Below are 7,625 nucleotides of genomic sequence, written 5' to 3'. Positions count from 1 at the left end.
TTTTTTTTTTTTTTTTTTTTTTTTTATTTTATTTTATTTTATTCATTGTTTCGAATGTGACACCAAATATCATTGTTTTTCTTTTTTATCTGTGTTTTTTTTTCGCTCCTAACATTAGATGAACGTATATTTTAAATTACAGTTGCGAAATTTTACCACAAATATTAAAATAGCAAATACGCTATTAAAACCACTCAAATTAGAGCTGAAACATTGACAAGTGTTTAACCCTCATTGTAAACGAAAAAAAAAAATATATATATAAAAAAATATTTAAAAAAAAACAAAAACAAAAACAAATAAAAAAAAACAATGTGAATCAAGTTTGAAGTATAAGAACAAAAATAATGGAAAAAGTTGCCCCGGTACCCCAAGAATATAGTATAGTTGCGGTACCATGAAATAAGCTTCGTTAGCTCGCTAGTATACATAGATCTCACGTTATAAAGCTCATGGAATAATGTGTAATCAGCAATCTCAAAAAAGTTTAATGGAACAATGCTTACGGTATAGCTTACAGAATTCGAAACAATGCTTAAGGAAAGAGAAGTTTTACCATTCGCAAATAAAATTTTTGCTATATTTTATAAATTCCGTGTCGTGCAAAATCGTTTTCCTTTTTGAAAATGTATAATTTTATACGTTAACACTTGATACGCATAAAGTGCCATTCCATTCATTCTGCGCCGAAAATTGTCACCCGTCTTATTGTGATACTAGGTTACGCGCAATTCTTTATTATAATTGTATTATAAATTTTTTTTTTTTTTTTTTTTTTTTTTTTTTTTTTTAAATAAGTCCATGAGTGATAATATTTTACGCGGCAGATCACTATGCGATTATTAATCATTTCCATATTTCTTATTTACACTTGTATATTATTTTCTTTTATTGTTTTTTTTTTCTCCTTAATTTTTTATTGTAAACAAAACTTGTAAATATAAATAAAGTTTTAAAGCAAATTTCATTATGAGTGATGAATCTTTATCAATAATTATATATTAATCGTGTGAATTTCAATTGTTAAAAAAAAAGAAAAAGAAAAAAAAATCATCTATTTTCGCAGAATAGGTTGAGCTATGACGTGAAATCTATGAAACTCGCTACTTTTTAATTGCGCAACAACAATCTACATTTTGTTTGGACTCACATGTAAAGAAATTGAAATACTAAGTAAATCTGTAAGTAATTCCATCAGCTGTTGGAGTTCATTGAGTCTTGAATCAAAATAATAAATGCATGTTCTTATACGTGCGATATTATCACTACGTGGACTCTCGAAATTGTTGTTGAAAAAGAAAAAGTAAAGAATTCAATGAGCAGAAGAAAATTGTATGACACGACGATCATCCGATTGTTTGCTAAGAGAGAAACCTCTGACAAGACATTTCTATAGAACTTTATTATTCGAATGAATGCGTTTACTTTTCGTTTTTCTATCTTGTAATTGAATATAAGTATAAAGCTATGTTCAGCGCAAGATTCCTTGCGAGTAACATTGGTTATCGATAAATCATGTGAATAAAACAAAAAAGTTAATGAATAAATTAAATAGAAATCAGCTGGCAGGGATCATTAGCTAGAGCAAGCGAGATAATATATTGGATAAACGGTATTTATCAATTACATAATGAATGTAACTTGTGCTATGGGGTACTTAAAGAGTCCAAGAAACGCGATGTACTCATGCTTTTTTCTTTTTTTAATACGAGTCTCATTTATACATATACATAATTATTTTTATCGAAAATTGGTAATAATATTTTTAATGTAAACGTTGATCTACATTTTTCTTTTATTAAAAAAATATTAGATCTATTACGCAAATTCGATAAAATGATTTTTATTTTCTCAAAAAGGCTTGTATAGTATACCGTTTTTTCCCATTATATATGTGTGCGTGCGTGCGTGCGTGCTTGTGTGTGCATATGTGTGCATATGACTGTATTGATGTATGATTTGATGTATTTATGCATGTGTATTGGTGTGTGTTGAGTGCGTGCGTGTATGTATTGTATGTACGTATGCATGCATAAGTATGTATATGTATATCTATATATATATATATATATATATATATATATATTATATGTACATACCCACAAACACAACACAAACACACAACACAAACACACACACACACCTCCACACACAGAGAGAGAGAGAGAGAGAGAGAGACACACTTGTATATATGCATATATACATATATAGGTGAGAAGCAAAGCTAAATTTAAAAAGAAACAAATGCATTGCAATTGTTCCCATTTTGATCGATTGTTCAAAATTTTTGGCAATTATGAAGTGCCGGAGTCTTCAAATGAATGTGTCCCACAATTTTAAAAACCGGTCCTTTCCTAACTCTGCCTGTACCTAATTTTTGTGATATTACTACTTTTTATATTACTTAAGAGCCAGTAAACGTCGTACTTGCAAAGCCACATGTTTTATATTATAGCACACCGACGATCAAAAACTTACAATCTGTACGCATGGTGTTAAAAGTAATTAGTTTATTCTTGTTTTCATTTTATTAAAAAATGGTGTTACAATGTGTATATACATAAAGAAACTTAAATATATCTCGTACAATTGTCAAATTATCAAAGCTCGATCGCTTTTTGCCATATGTTTTACGGGACGTTTATGGGAGCGTAGTGTGATTACGAAATATTATTGTTCTCTTTTTGCATTTTTAAATAGACGCGCGCGAGTCAGTGACAATCGATTATCATCGATTTTTGTATTAAATACTTTTCATATAGTTCCTAAGTCCAATTGTAATAATAATAAAAAAAAATTTCAATGTTTATTAATTTAATCGTATATTGTTAATGAATGTAATGATGTTTCATAAGAAGTCGTTTTCAGATTAACATGAAATTTTTTACTGCGACGGGGATAAATTAACAAAAAAAAAAGGAAAAAAGGAAAAAAAAAACAACGAAGTAAAGAATATAGATTTATGATGTGAAAATTATTAATATTTTTTCATACGCATCGAGTGTAAATATATAATGTTATTATTGAGGGAGAAATTTTTTGTATTTTCATTGCGGAATGATGTTTCATTCTAACGGAAGATGTTCAAATATTACAAAGTCGAACATGTGGCTTTCTGTCGATGCAAGACAGGCTCGTACGTAAAACTCGGTCTAGAAAGTTGCAAATTTTTAAGACGAACATAGAAGTATTGTAAAATCCTCTATAAATAAATAATATTAAATATTGAAAATATTATGGGTCAAGGGGGGTGGGGTGATATGTGAAATGTATTGCTTAGTTGCGTGAATGTAAATTGAAATTCATTAATTCTTTTTATAAATAAATATATATATATATATATATATATATATATTGGTTTTAATTTTTTTATTTTTTTTTATTTTTTTTTTTGAGCGAGAATAAATGTTTAAATAAGAATAGTACGTATTAATTAATTGCAATATTGATTAAAATCATTTTGTAGGAAGAGTGTATCTCTATATATGTATTCGGTAGTAAAGAGAATTAGAAAGTGGAATAATTAAAGTACTAATGGGGAGTATAACTTATTAAATGAAAAGCACACAAGTAAATATATTGTTGTATTTTTATTATTATTGTTGTTGTTGCATGAGACTAGTATAATAGACTGAGCCATATGCATGGTTAAATAATTATTAATATGATATTTCATAATTAATGCTATATAATTGTAATTATTATATATGGTGTGTATTATCTTAATGATAACTTCTGTACAGGCAAGGTGTGGAACCGGTTCTCGTTATTTAAAAAACAAAACGTCTTTCTGTGATTTAAGTTAGTCATTTTTTTTTTAATATTTTTTTTTTACTTCCTTTTTAATATCACATAAAGTAGATTAAGGAATAATATATAAAAAAAAAAAAAAAAAAAAAAACTAATCCTCGTTTTCTTTTTACATTATACGTGCGTATGCGCGTATGTCCATGTAATGATAAAAATGCATTATTGTGAATTTTTTTTAAAAAACGAGAACTCAGGACTGTTCCTAGTACCTGATAAATCCCTATTCCTGTTGATCGAACATCGGTTTCTTTAATATCGTCGAAACGTGAAGTTTCTATCACGTTCATATACGTCTGTCTTGTCTCATCCGAGAATTTTCCCTTCATTTTTCATTTGTTTTTTTTTTCTTTTTTCTTTTTTTTCTTTTTTTTTATGTATAGTGACGCCGTCTCGCAAGCTCAGGCTGTTTTTTTCTGACCAGTGTTTACCACTCGAACTAAGACAAGTTAATACAATTTTTCCTTTTATTCGAGCACCACCATATATTGATAGTAATATTTAAAAGAAAATGCGATCTCGATGTCAATTTTGAACAGAAAAAAGCGATGATAAATTGAAATGTCGAGAAAAAAAGAGAGTATGAAGTTTGTTAAATCAAATTATTAGACAATTGAGAATATTAATTATTGATTCGTTATTATTTTTTATTTCATGTTTATTAAAGGACATGGATTTCATGAAGCTTCTGAAAGTAACCTTGATTTTTTCTTAAAAGTGCGTAGAATTTGTAAATTCGTGGTTAAAATTGAAGAAAAATTTTAGTATTTGGTTCTTATAGATATAAAAAAAATAAAAATAAAAATAAAAAAAAAACATTAATCAAGCTACGAATTTATGTTTATAAAAATTATTTACGCAAATGACATAAGTATTATAAAACAGGTACTTGCGTAGGTTTTAAAATAAACTGGAATTCACAAAATTGTACCAGTTTTAAATTGAAAAGCTATTTTTTGGATAGATACACTTTTTAAAGCCAGAAAATATTTTTGTCAGGAGCAGTTTATTTAGAGGCTTAAAATGTTTATTTAATGCAACGAAACTTTTATTTCCACAAAAATAAAAAAGATTCTTGACAGTACAATACATCTCGATAATTGCATACCTTTCTCACTCCATTTCCCAATTAAAGAAATATATATATTTTATACATTTCATAACAAAGTAAATGAAAATTTAGCTTATTATATAAATATTATGATAATCGAAGGGCCATATATATGTAATTATTAAATCGGCATTTTTATAACAAATATTTGAAGAATATTTGAATTACGTATGTATTTTAAAAAAAAATTTATCCTCGAGTCGATGAGATTTGAAAACGTAGAATTGGCGAATAATACAAAATTTTTATATTTCACCATGTTTGTTAATTCAAATGATTTTACATATAATTTATAATCGTTTTGTTAGTGATGCTTTCGTATCAATTCTTCTAATTCAACGATATTTTTCAATGATTTTTTTTTTAGTTCGCAAATCATGTGGGTTATGATAATACTATTTTCATTACAAATTTATGAAATACGAATAATTAGCAATGAATAGTTAAGAAAAACTTCACTTCATATTAATTATAAGCTACGAATATAATTTTGTCTGTTCTTTATTTGAAAAAATGAATAATGTCGTATAACATAAAATGTAAGTGACAATTCCAGTAAATTTAATTTAAAATTTCATTTTTTAAATTCTTTGAAAGTAATATTCTGAAAATATTTTATATATAATAGCCATTCATTGTGGTATTTAATGTATCAATTGCCAATAATCTCAGAGAATTGCATATTCTTTTATTAGTTTAGGAAAATGTAATGATAATTTTTAGATAAATGCTCGGATAATTGATACATATACTAGATTAAGAATTAAGAAAACATATTTTCAATTTAATTTAAATAAATAAGAGTATTCAATGCCTAATGATCATATTTTATAATCCTACATAATATGCTAATATATGATATAATCCTAATAACATAATATAATCATTATAAAATGATTATATAATATAATAAAATGTATTAATCCACATTTTGAAAAATTTACTATAAAACTATGAAAAATCTTATGCCTTAAAAAATACTCCACCAACTCAAATTGAATGTGTGAGCTGATTAAATAAATGAAACAAAATTTTAAAAAAATATATCAATTTCGTAGTGACGGAATATTGTGGACAATTTATTATTAAAATAACATTATACGCATATTATATATATATACATATATATATATATATATATATATATATATATATATATATATATCTAATATTATGTTTAAAATAAAATAATATTGCTAACGCTGTAATTAAAGCTTTGATACAATTATTAAAGGTATTTGTAATACACGTAGACATCGTAATTAGAGAAGTGTTAGTTATAATGTGATATCGGATCGGTGCGACGTTTTCATGCATTTATGTTTCAACATCCGTGACAATCACGAGTCTTAAAATTTAAATATAAAGCATTAGGAAGTAAATCACAATAATAAACCTTAGAATTTATGCGAACTACGAATTAAATTGCGATAAGAATATTACAACTCACTGGGCAGCGGCGCGCGAATGCGATAAAAGTTTTTGCAACTTAACTGCACAGACCTAGGTTTTGCTAAATTATATCACGAGCGAATGGTTTGTATCATTTTCATGGTAATGATAGGGTGAAAAGTAGACAAGTTGGACGGTGTCCTAATCTCCCTGACGAGCGCTGAAAATCGAGGGTTCGTAAATCAGTTACAGCTGCCGGCCGAGCCCGACCTCCGTGGAGGTCGTTGAGACAAGGAAGTCAAGACGGAGCAGCGTCGTGACCGTGGCCGTCGCCGTCAACCTCGCCGTCACCGTCGCCGTCGCCGTTCTCGGTATTATGGGAGCTAGTCCCACTTGGCTCGAAACGATCATTGAATAATTCCTAGATCGATGGGCGGGATGAGGGGCGTTTAAGCACACCGGATATAAGCGTATTCGCGAAAACGATCGGGCTTTCTAAGTGATTGCTTCTCTTCATTAGTACCTCGGCCGTGGGAGCGAGCGAGAGGGGTGGCTGAAGGACAGGTGCGGTAATGGCCCGTAACCCCTCAGCCTCGACATATAGGGCGCACTTTTTCTCCGCACGCTTGCGTACAGAGAGAAAGAGAGAGAGAGAGAGAGAGGGTCGATGTCTCGTGGGGTTGCGCTTCGGGGTGGCTGTAGGATCGGCGGTAGGGGAAAGGGATCCGGGCGAGTCCCGACACTATTACGCGAATTGATTCGACATCGGATCTTGTCGAGGACGGGAACACCGTTTAGCTCCTCGTTTGGCCTCGCTCGCTCTACCGCTTACCAGCTCCACTGATCCTTTCTCTCTTCCTCGTGAATCCCATCGTGACTCGTTTTATGGTTCCGAAGGAGCCTCACAGCCCAAGCGGAACTCGTACATCTCTTTGTCGAAAGTTTAAGTGTGTGTAGTTTTATTTATTTATACGACTCTTTCTATCTTAACTTTATCCCCCTTCTCGTATTCATTTGAAATTACTTTTCATTTCTGTTTCGCGACCGCTAGCGAATTTATGGCTTTCCCCGTTAACTTTTTCTTATTATAATTAAGCATCCAAGATTGTTTACCGCTCGTGTAAAACGATCTCGCATCTACGAATTAAAATGATCGGCAAATACCAATTTGGGCTCGTAGTTGATAGCGTTTAACCATAACAAGATGATACGATTAACGTATCGTAATAATACGATGCGAGTACGATATCGAGTGAACATTTTTATTTATTCATTCATAATCCTTATGTGGAAAAAAAGTTAATTACAAAAAAAT

Source organism: Ceratosolen solmsi, unplaced genomic scaffold (assembly GCF_000503995.2).
Source record: "Ceratosolen solmsi marchali unplaced genomic scaffold, CerSol_1.0 scaffold56, whole genome shotgun sequence".
Taxonomy (NCBI): domain Eukaryota; kingdom Metazoa; phylum Arthropoda; class Insecta; order Hymenoptera; family Agaonidae; genus Ceratosolen; species Ceratosolen solmsi.
Note: the sequence above shows the minus strand (reverse complement) of the source record.